The following is a 12,166-nucleotide window of genomic DNA, read 5'->3' as shown; positions in this document are numbered from 1 at the left end:
TATAAAATTTTGTTTGGGGTCTTTATTGCTTTTCAGTTTCATTTATGGAGAGCCAATGCACACACTGCTGATGAATCAGATTAGGGAAAATCACAGCAGGCCCTGTCTAATTTCTACTGGGAGGCCCTGGCCATCCCCTGTGAGGATTACTGTTTCAGAGCAGGTACACATTCTTGTCCTAAAACGAATGACTTGAGTGTTATGCCAGTGCCCACATGTTTATGCATCTTAATACTTTAAAAGTTACCTGATTACATTGTATGAAATTCTAAATACATACTGAGGAAAATTAAAGAGAACTGAGGTCTATATTTCAGAATGTATTATGGCTGGCCCCAGTTTCCTCATGTCCTGGGGGGAAAGGTGTAAGTTTTAAAACAGGTAGCATGGCAAACCAGCTTTACAGTAGATTTGAACTGCAGATGGGTTACTTGTTACAAGTTCAAAGAACTCCAGTCGAGACTAAAATAAAATTTAAAAAAATTAAAGTGCCCAGACTGTTTTGATGAATGTTTGACATTTATTACTTCCTTTGCCTTTTTTTTTTTTCCTTAAAAAAAGTCGTGTGTGATTTAGGAAAACCAAACCTCTAGCTGTTACAGAGTCAGAAATTAAGTTAGTCAGAAAATGATATTCCCTTGTTATCATTTGATTCATGGAAAACTGTGGAGACACTCTCTTTCCCCAAATGATTTTTGACAGTTTTCTAAATCCCCCTTTCAACTATGTTAGCTCTCTATGTCTGGAATACCTATGCCATGGGAAAACTCAGAGGGGAAACGAGAAGAGCGAGAATATAACGTATTACCCTTTTTGATTTTGGTTTCTCCAGCATCCATTCCTGCTTCTCCAGTGAAGAGAAAAATTGTCAGGCAAATTGGGAGAGGTGCTCCCTGGCCCATCACAACCGGAGGAGTTTCCATTCAGGGAGAAAAGTCATTATAGGGTTCAGAATATTTTTATTTATGTCTCATAAACAAGTTTAAAAATAACACCAAAAAAAGGATGTTAACCATATGCCGTCTCACAGTTTGTGACTAAAGGGGATAAAGTTAGCAAAATTCCCTCCAGCCCTTTGAACTTGAGAACCAGTGTGTATTTTCCATTCCACTGTACAATATGCTAAACAGTAACCCCTTCGGGGCTGCTCTCGAGTGTGTGGTAGGCTCCCTTTGTTCCACAAACCCAGTACCTCTCATCATTTTTATTACTGTAGTTAACTAGAGTACTTTCAAACAGATGCTTACATTCACTAGGCTTTTGTTTTCCTTATTTGCCTTTAAAAACTACATTTCAGATAAAATCATGATGGAAATCATAGGTTCAAAAATGTCCAAAGGATGCGTAGGTCTCAGAGCAGTGATCAATTATAATGAATTTTAACAGGGCTTTAGGAGTATATTTCATCATTCAAAAATAAAAGAGTTAAAGATAAATCATTACTTTCAGATAATGATATAACTTTTAGTATTATAAAACATATAGGGTAGCCACATGAAATAACTTCATTTTACAAATTCACAGTACCATTTACTGAGTCCTAAATATGACAAAGCAATATTCTTCAAGTTAACCTTAGCATGTCATTTCTTGTCAAAGAAAGTCACTTTTGCAGTTTTTTCTTTACATTTTGTATATATATTTATACAAATAACGGGACTGCACATGTGCAAAACCAACCATACAGAGGCTTAAGTCTGGATGTGATGTTGCTATCATCACATCATCGTCACCCCCATCACCCATATTGTGTTCTAAAAACTCCAAATACTAATTGCATTTTGCATTTTATTCTTGTGCTTTGGGAAAGGATTATAAATTTCTAGATACTCAATAAAGTTGAATAAAAAGTGATAGAAGCATAATGGATTCATCTGTCATCACAATAAAAAAAGAGACATTACAATTTGAAGTCTTGCCTATTTTACCAGTTGGCAATTGTTCAAAGGATCAGAAAACATCAGTGCAGTGTTGCAGAATTTTCTGTTCTTATTTTTGAAACGGTATAGCTACTAATCTCTATGCCATCTTTCCTTTTCTCATTAGCAGTATCAGTTCTCCTAATGAGACTGATGATGAACATGAACTCGGAATAAAATCATAGGAGTTTTGCAATCAATGGAAATACAACAAGGACACAGGGGAGATCAACCTCTGAAGTTTTCTAGGTTAGACCAAAGAAAAAGGAGAATGTAGACTCCAAAGATATTCACCAAAGACTATAAATTTGAATAATTCTTCAGGTTTCAGGTTTCAACAGAGTTGCTGTGATGTAGCAGATGTGTTCCCGTACATTTCTGGTTGGAATTCTACAGTCTTTGTGAGAGGGTCAAGGCTCAGTGTGGAAGGACTGGCCTTGAGAGAGAGTTACCTTTGAGTGCAGACAGCCTGATTGGAAAACCTACGTGGAGACGGGCACAAACTTACCACAATTTCACTTCCTTATGCCTTGGTATAGTCATCTATAACATGGGGTAAACGAATACCAATCATACAGAATGTTTGTGACGAGGTAGTATATACGCAGGTATTAGAAGACTGTTTTTATTATGATCAGTGTTCAAATTTTCACTGTTATTTCTATTTGTTATATTATTTTTCATTTTCGAGCCAAGGCCTGCTCAAGCCAGATTCTTAATGTTGCCAGGTACTTCATTCCATGATGGTTATCTACTTTCAAGTTAAAGCTTTGGAACCTCATCTTAATTCTATCTTTCACTTGGACTTTGTCTCCAGCCATCAAAAATAGAACTCGACAAAACACACAAGCTTCATAGATGAAGTACTTGCCAAATTTTACTTCATTAAAATTTGAAGAAGGCTATTAGAAATAGTGCTGTCATGAACCTCTTATAAATGTCTTTGGTACACATATGTAGGCCAACAGACATGGCCAAGCTGTTGATAGTGGCATGCAAATCCATTACTATAAAAGCCTATTAGTAATTACCTGTTCAGATGGGTGTGTAATGACTAGGAGGGAGCAGAAGACAAGCTTCTGGGGTGTTGGTGATCTTTTCTATCTTGACTGGGTGGTGGTTACATGGTATGTAAAGATTTGTCACCTGGCACTTAAAATGTGTGCACTTTGCAATTGTCAAAGTAAATAAAAATGTTTAAAAATCTTGAAGAAGAGCTATCTAGGAGTAAGGATTTTCATGAATGTCATGTTATTTAAAATTCACTTTGGAGTGTTATGGTTCGTTGTCCTCTGATTTCAATTCTCAAAGAAGTCCCTAAGCCATTGCACCTCAACTCTTAGGTAAAAGCCCATCTAATTTTAGGCTATGCACTCAGCTCTATCTCCCTTCATTTTTCATCCTACTTAGTTTCACAGATCTTCAAATCATTTCTTGTTATTTCCTGAAAACTTCAAGACCCAACTCAAGTGTTTTTTTGCCTATCCAGATGTTATTGCTTTCTTATGCAAATTCAGTGTCTTTATTTTTACTCAGCTGACAACCTGCCCTCTCATTTCCTTGGTCTCATCTCCACTTGACTCAACCTCAGTGACTAAATCTAATAGTCACATCTGTGCCTTGTCATCACCATGAGGGGTTTGGAATAAAAGATTGAGGCAACTCAATCTATCACAGCCTCCTTCCTTTGGCGCTCTCAACCAGCTATTCCCAGTAAAGTAGTTCAGTTATTCGTCTCATCCACACATCCAATAGCCTGATGTTTCTCAATTGTTATCACTTTTTTCATTTCTTTACAATCTTCCTTGTTTAGTTTAGAGTTTAGTATCGTAATGCATCACTTCTGCAGGTCAACTGAACTTCTTTGCATCTTTCTTGGATCATTTGTGTCACCTGTCATCTTCATGCTTCCACCAGAAGTACTAGAGAAAAATGACAAAAGAGTGAAATTTATTTAACGGTACACATTCGTGATGACGAGCACCAACCGGGCCCTCACGCAGCCCAGTGATTCTTAGTCTTCCTCATCACCTCTCTCGGAAGTTTTCCACAGCAATCATGTCAAGATATATTTATCTTTCTCACTTTCAGCCTTCCCTTCCTCCATCCTGCCCTCTGAGAGATAACTTAGTCACCAATTGCAATGGAGAAAATAACCACCAAATGAGAACTATCCCAACTTTTGCCACCTGATGAATAAATGTAGCTGTCTCATCACGTATAATTTTTGTATTCTCTCTCAATACAGCAGATGTTTTCTTCCTCCTGTCACACTTGTGTTCTGGACCTCATTCTGTATTTCCTTCTTGGAGCTCTCACTCTGTCGTATTTCTTCACTCCTGTAGCTTCAGCTCTTACTTCTATACTAGATAATTCTTATCATGATTTTACAATAAGATGTCTTCCACCTTAAACTTCTCTCTTCCCATCCTCCTCGCTAGCTGCTTCTCCCCTTTTTCTCTTCTTCCTTTCACAGATAAATATCCACATATATATGTAGATGTATACATACATGTATTAATATGTAAAGCATATATAATCCATACATGTGTAATAACACATTACACATCTATATCTAAGTATAATGTATAATATACATACCTATATAACACATAAATTATATATCTATATCTATTCTGCATACTTTTTATCTCTATGTAACTGATCTCATTAAAGTTGAAAATAAGTGATAGCTATTTCACTTAATCTAACAGACACTTCGCAACTATTGTCATAGACTTTGTCTTTTGAACTTTCTTTCCACTAGACTAGAAACTCTGTGAGGGCTGGGACTAAATCTGTCTTGCTAGACTTGTATCTCCAACCCCCCTCACAGTAGGTGCTCAGTAAATATTTACTGTGTGATTTAATTAATATTATAAAAAGTCATGTAATACTCTTTATCAGAACTTGCATTCAGAAGAACATTGACCTCTGTAGAAAGCATAATTTTGTTACTTAAGCACAAAGGAAATATTTACTAAAGCTTTCAGAGTAAGGCTCTTTTATTCAACTTTACCTAAGTTCACGCTTTTAACATTTTAAATTGATGAGTTTATATAATGCACTTTCTGTAAATGAATAGGAGAGTAAAATAATGTATTTTCTATTATATCATCCAATATATCTTGATTCTTCACTGTATAACAGAGGCTCTTAATGTTTGTATGTCATCCTGAATTACTCTACAGGTGAAAACTTGTTTTTCTAAATATATATGTACAGGGAAATTTGGTTTTCATAAATGATAAATATTTTTTGAGAATTATGGAAATGTCTTAGTAAACAGTAATATTTCTGACAGGTTCATAACTTATGAAGGAGACTTCACTTTCAACAACAGATCTTACACGTATAGCCCATTTTATTGTATATGCTGCAGCAGACTCAATATCACATCTGGAAAGGAAATCTTATTCCTCCTGTGTTATCCTGTGGTTTGCCTTTCTATGGAGGTTAGTATTCTTGTATTTGAGTATGAATGGCTTTTCCATCTTTCGTCTCTCATAAATGATTATCAAGCCTATCTTGCATGGCTGACTTTTAAATTATGTGATACTACATTTTAGCAGCACCACAGAATCACTGCCCACCTGGTAACAGTCAAGTGGTCTAAGACTGATCTTATTCTTGCTCAATACTTACCAACATTTCTCCAGAGAAAAATGACATTCAGGGAAGAGGATTGTGTGTAGCATTTGCTTTCCGTCCACTCTAACACATACTCAAGAAGAGTCCTTTTTTTTTTTTTAATTGATCTGCATATTCAAAGAGTTGCACATCATTTTGACCTCCTATTAACTTTTCTTGAATCATAGAATATCATTTTTAAAAACCATATTATTCTTGTGGTTTTATTTATTGTAAGAATGTGTGACATCAAATTTCTCAGGACCCTAAAAATAAATTTCTCTAGTCTCAGTACTAGGAATAGGTATAGGATATGTTCTCTGCAATTGGTTTATTTGGGTTTGTGGACATGGAATCACATTCTTGGTTTTATTAACCCTCTTATATAAGTAGAGCAGCTACTTCGAGTGGGAAGAAAAGCCTGTGTTCTCTGGTTGTTTTAGGTTCTCTTGCTGTTCTAGGTTAGAGAGCTCCTCATTCTTACAGGAAGCCTGTAGATTCAGAGACCCAGGAAATCCTAACAGTTGATCTGAGGATAAAACTGCTTTTGTTGCTCAGGGGAAGCCCAGTGTGTGGTGAGGCTGGATGAGTCATGTAATAATAAGTTCTGTGTAAAGAGTACTGGGTCACGGTCACTAGCCGTGTAGCATGGTTTCTGTGGGAACTCTGCTCCATGGATAGCCTTTCAAGCTGTAAAGAGATATAGTTTACTTGAGTCAGCCTTCTAGCTCGAAAATGGTCTCTCTGTCTTCAATTAAGCATAGCTGTCCGCACTTAAGGATAAATGAGAATACACAGCTTATCCTGGAGGCAGTTCTTCTGACCATGTGCACTGGCTTCAAGTCCTCCTATCCACTTGGAAGCAGACTTTTGGCTCCCAGTCATGTAAATCAGTCCTCCTGGCTTCTAACCTGCTGTTTCTCAGTCAGACAGTCAGAAATCCCAACCCAGCTGCTCTCCTGATCACTTACCAAAGCATAGCACCTTGGATCAGCAGATGATACTTTTCGTTTTAACCAATGTTCCTGAAAACCCATAACACCATAACACTGATAGGATTAAAGGTAGCCAGCTGCACAGAATAAAGAAATCAATAGTGTTATCAAAACTATACTATGTTGAGTTTTGACAAAATTTCTCTTGTTGCATACATGCTTTAAAAGGCATGGGTTATATTTAAACCTATTTATACCGTGAAGTTCTTATGGTGAGAAAAACCCTATAGGAAGAGCAAGCTTTATGAATTTTATCACTACTATCTCATCTCCATTTAATAAGAAAGAGTTAACTCTTCAGGAGATTACCTACCTGCTAGACATGGGCATTGTTGCCAAATTGAACAGAAAACAAAAGTAAAAATTAAATATTCCATAACTGATGAGAGTTGATTCCTAATGGGTTTTGTAGCAAGTGATGAAATCAGAATAAAATACTGTAACTCTGGAATTTTTCCTTCATTATATATATTTTTTAGATAATCTATTGGTAAAGGTAGCCACTTGAAGAAAGTTTCCTTTATTTGAGGAATAGTGGACTGTCAACTTATATTGAATTGTGAAAACAGATTAAAATGAAAATGTAAAGTGCCAAGCTTGTTTTAGAGTTAGAAAAAAAAAAAAAAACATTGGCATAGGGCCAAAATATTTGCCTCCCAAATGTCATCTTTAGAACGATTTTTTAAACCCACTGTGATTGCTTCTCCCTCCACTCAACTCCCAGCAGGCTAAAGCAGACCTCACATAGTCTTACACAGATGTGGACAGAGAAACTGTTCATTATCAATCAACGAACACAAACAAGTTGAAGACTGCTCAGTTCCCCCTGTTAAAGGTAAAGAGGCTTAAAGCCCCCGAAGAGTTTATTATTCTGGGGCTGAGATCGTCCAAGTCATTTGATTTTGACTTGCACAGTAGCCACAAAGGTTAAACTGAGGTTAAGTTTCCCAAACAAAATGGAAGCAATTAAACAGTTAAATAATGTTGCTTTATTTTGTTTGTTTGTTTTTAATCCAGAGACCCAAAAAAGTATAAAAATGTAAATTTTTGTATATTTTTAAGTAACTAAAATGATACATAAGAAATTGCCTTTTATGCTTAATTATAGGCTTCCACACACTATTTTTTTCACTAAAAATCACACCAGAATAGTATGTATATATCCAGCCAGTAACTGATCATAAGAATTCTCTTTTTGCAAGAGGATGTGTAAGGACTTCTGAAGTCTATAATCTTCGATTAGGCAGGAAAAAAAATCAAGTTTCTTGAAATGGGATAATAATCTTTATGTTTGTTTGAGTATGGTCAGTTAGAAAAAAAACCAGTCACACAGTCAAAAGACATGGATGTAGCTGTTTTTTCCTCCCTGAGAGCATTATGCAAGCATAACCTACTTTATTTTATACAAATCATTTCTATATTTATTATCGCACTTGACTTCTAAAATAGCTTTATAAGGTAGAAGGACATTTGACTAATGAAAAAAAAGGAAACCAAAAGAAAACTCAGATTATGTGACTTGCCTAAGACCACGTTTAGTAAGAGTTGGAACTAGACTCTAATTCACCACTAATTCCATACATTACAGTACATCAAAACTGGAATCATGTCTCTTTAAGTATCATGGAGTATTTTATCTCTAATAAAAAAGATTTTGGTGGAATTCTTAAAGAATAACTTTTTAGCACTATCATCAATAGTTATACTATTTACTGAATCTGTGTGTCTGAAAAAATATCTTAACCTGCTACCATGCGGAAGAGGAGACCTGGATGAGTTGATTGTATCTGCATATGTTGGCAAAAGGAAGTTAAAAACAATTTGGACTGTGGCCAACGCAAGTCCTTTTCTTACTCAATTCCTTTTCCAGCTTGGTCTTAATTGCTATTCTAAGAACAAATACTCCCCTGCAGCAGGTTAATTGAAAAGAGTTTCAGTAGAGGGTTAATAAAAGAGGAAGTATGGATTTGAAGAATGGCCCTTTCAGATATTCTCTAGATCCTGGGCAGTCTTCAAGTACAGGGGCTGAAGGATTGGGGGAGGTGGGCTTTGGGAACATGACTCCCTTTGGCATCCAGCAAGGTAGAGAGAAGCACTTTATTCCTCTGAAACAGGGAGGGGAAGAAACTGAGCTGCATGAACTATTGCACTGGTTTGCCAAGTATGGACACACCCAGGTTTCCTGTTCCACATGAGGTTAGAGCTTGGATCACAGATGTTCCGCCAAATGTGGCCTTGCTCTGACCCAGATCATGCCACCAGAGAAGGACCAGTCACTCTGAGGAGCGGTTCTTTTTTTGTTCCTTGAAGCCCTACACTCCCTTACAGTGGGAACACTGAGCTATTAAAGGGCTTAAAGAGCCTTTTTGTTCTGTCTCCTAGATGGAGATCCTCCCAACACACACTGTGTAATTTAAAAAAAAAGAAGACATCAAAGAGTGGCGTTTTTTAGGTGGTATGCCTAAAGAAAACCTTTTAGCACTATAAACAGTCATTGACATTCTGTTTATTGAAACGTGTCTGAAAAAACACGTTAACTCTTATAGATAACTGGGCCAAAGAATGCAGTTTTTATCTTTGGGCCGAATAAGTAGAGACAGATTCTTAGAGGAACCTCAGTGCGTATCTGCTGACTTTCAAGAAAGACGAGTATTCAGTTTACGGTAAAATATTTTCTTGACCACATGCCACAATCTCCCAGCCAAAGGGTATACTCTTCATGGTTCCCTTTTGTTGCTGTGAAGTGTTTGCTTGCTGGAGCATGCCACACATACGCATGAGTGCTGCAGAAAGCATTTGCGAGTCTTCATTTGTCAGAATGGTGTGGTCAAGAGCTTGAAGTACTTTTTGATTTTCTTTCAGTAATTTTCCCTCACATAAAATATTAACAGCCTTTTTAAAGGACACGCTAGGCAATATTTGAAGTGAAAGCAGAGGATTGGTGGGAAAAAATGTACATGAGAAAACTAAGATTAATTATATGTCTTAAGAGTTACTCACGTCTGTCATTACCAGAAAAGAGACCACAAATTCCAGTTTCTATCTTGAAGTGATAAAGGCAGGCAGTATGTATGGTATCTATCTATCTATCTATCTATTGGATGGTGGGTGACAAGGGAATGACTGGTTTATTCTGCCCAACACAAAGCAGAAAGTAGTTCAGTGCATCTTTATTTTTCAACTATAAAAAGAGCCTAGTCAATTTGTGCTGATGCAATCCAGAATATAAATCATGCTTTGAAGAAATAATTTAAACTCAACACATATTTTACCTTCTAAACACTGAGTTGATCAACATCTGTAGTTTTAAGTTCTTCTGAGACTCATGCTGCCTGACCAGCAGCACTCACTTCTGGACAGCTACCTGGTGGGAGTAGTTTTGGTGGTGGTGGATGTAGTGGTCATGAGTGTGGTGGTTCACTGAGTTTAGTCAAAGAATTTTGGAGGCAGAACAACTGATACCTTGCAGGTATTTCCCTTCTCTTCTTCCTCTTTCTACTGGCCAGTCAAAGTGTTTTGTTGTATGTTGGAAATTTTTATCACTCTTTATTGACTGAGCTCTTCTTAACTGAAGGGTTTTGTTACTGAAATTTATTTTGGTTAAAAATTGGATAACTCTTTTTCCAAATACAAGTGTTATTTACACCAACTTTGGGATGTCAGTTAACTCTAAAAACAGAAGGAGAGAGAGAGATTTGCTAGTTTTTTATATTGTTACTTTTTTCATTTTTCTAAAATTTAAAATATAATGGAGAGATCAGGAACAAATATATCAATATGCTAATGTTGGTTTAACATTGATGGTGGATATCTGAGCAAATGCTATATAACTTTTTTCTGAAAAGTTAAAATACTTATATTTAAATTTTCTGAAGCCCAAAAAACCTCAATGTAGAACCACTAGAAATTAAAAATAAGAAAATTCATTTATATAGCTATACTCAGAATTAATTACCTTAAAATTTGAGAATAAGGCTTTCTAAGTTTACTTTTTAAATAAACATTCTCATACTATTTTGTTGGTTTGTTTTACTTGCCGCAATTTTTTTCATACACTGTGTGCAGTTTGATATTTTAGTTTTTTTCTTCAACATTCATATTTCACCAAATTCTACCACTAAAAGCATTTCTGACGTCATTAATTATACTTAAAAATCATGGTATGTAGTCATATCATCATATTGTACTGTATCATTTTGTAGAAATCTGTTCTCCGATTATTAAATATTTGCATTGTTTTCAACCATTTTCTGCTGAAAATAGCACTTCCATAAATAACTCATTCTGATGACTTCCCAAAGACTAATTTTTAATAGTTAAATTACAGGGTAAAATACAATACATACTTTTAGTTCTTATACATATGTACACATCAAGCCGTTTTCTAGGATGGTATAGTTTCTCCTGCAGGAAGACTATGCTAGTGCTTAATTTGTCACACCCTCCTTTAAACTGAAAAAAAATAAACAGGGTTTTGGCTTTTTGTCAATTTAGGGGAAAAATATATCAGCTCACTTCTATTTGATTGCTTTTCAGTTTAAACATTAAATATACGTGTGTATTATATGGTCCCTTGAATTTCTCATTTTAGAGATAGCCTTGCTATAATCTAGGGTGTTAGTAATTTGTTAGTTATTTGTTATTATATATATTATTAATCCTATGTTAATATCTGTAACAAAACAATAGTAACAGTTTGAATTTTATTTTTGGCATAGATAAGTTTAAAATTTTATGTAGTCAAGTCACTGGGCTGAAATCAAGGTCGCAGGGCCATGCTCCTTCTAGAGGCTCTAGGAGAGAATACATTCCTCGCCTTTTCCAGTTTCTGGAGTTGTCTTCCTTGGCTCATGGCCCTTTGCTCCATCTCCCTCTACCTCTCTCTTAAAAGGTCACTTGCGATGGCATTTAGGGCCCACCTAGGGTAACACAGGAAATCTCATCTCAAAGGCCTTAGCTTAATCACATCTGCAAAAAGTTTACACTTAAGGTAACATATACAGGTTCCAGAGATTGGGACCTGATATCTTTTGGTGGCCATTATTTAGCCTACTACAATCCTCTTTTAAAAGCCATTTATAAGTTAAATGTTCACTTCTATATTTTTTCAGTCCTCTGATAATTCCCTGACCCTCACTCTGCATTTGAATCTGATACATCTAGACTAGCCTTGGTGTTTTTCTGATAATATTTACAAAAAATATTACTCTTCATTTTAGGATCCTGAATATCTAGTTCATTTAGGTGGAAAATAGTGGTTTAAAGCACTTGAGAATATATATGATATTTTAAAATTATAGTTTATACATACTGATTTTGATTAAAGCACTCATTATACAGACTAATAATGCTGGAAGAAAATGTGGGTTCTGTCTATAAAATTATAGAAAAAAATAACTATTCTACTATACTATATCAAACCTTAATATTTACTTGGATGCGGTAAATTTTTTTATAACTGCTATCTTTTTTTTTAAATCACAGTAGTCTTTACCTAGACTCATGATAGAAGTAGTGATTGTGTATGAAACTCTGTCCTTTGTGGAAGCAACTTCATCCAAAGATGGCGTCCAAAGATAATTAAACTCAGTAATGTGGTTTTGTCTTTAATTCGAACACGCA

The 12,166-nt window shown here is 35.7% G+C and overlaps 1 long non-coding RNA gene across 1 annotated transcript in view; it reads right to left on the bottom strand.

Moving 5' to 3' along the window:
• Window positions 1–12,166, bottom strand: part of LOC309665809 — a 95,999-nt gene that overhangs the window by 39,785 nt on the left and 44,048 nt on the right. The window lies entirely within an intron of this gene.

This window comes from Balaenoptera physalus (assembly GCF_965194825.1).
Source record: "Balaenoptera physalus genome assembly, chromosome: 8".
In the NCBI taxonomy this organism is placed as follows: domain Eukaryota; kingdom Metazoa; phylum Chordata; class Mammalia; order Artiodactyla; family Balaenopteridae; genus Balaenoptera; species Balaenoptera physalus.
The sequence above is the reverse complement of the archived record's forward strand: the minus strand, read 5'-3'. Positions and strand labels throughout refer to the sequence as shown.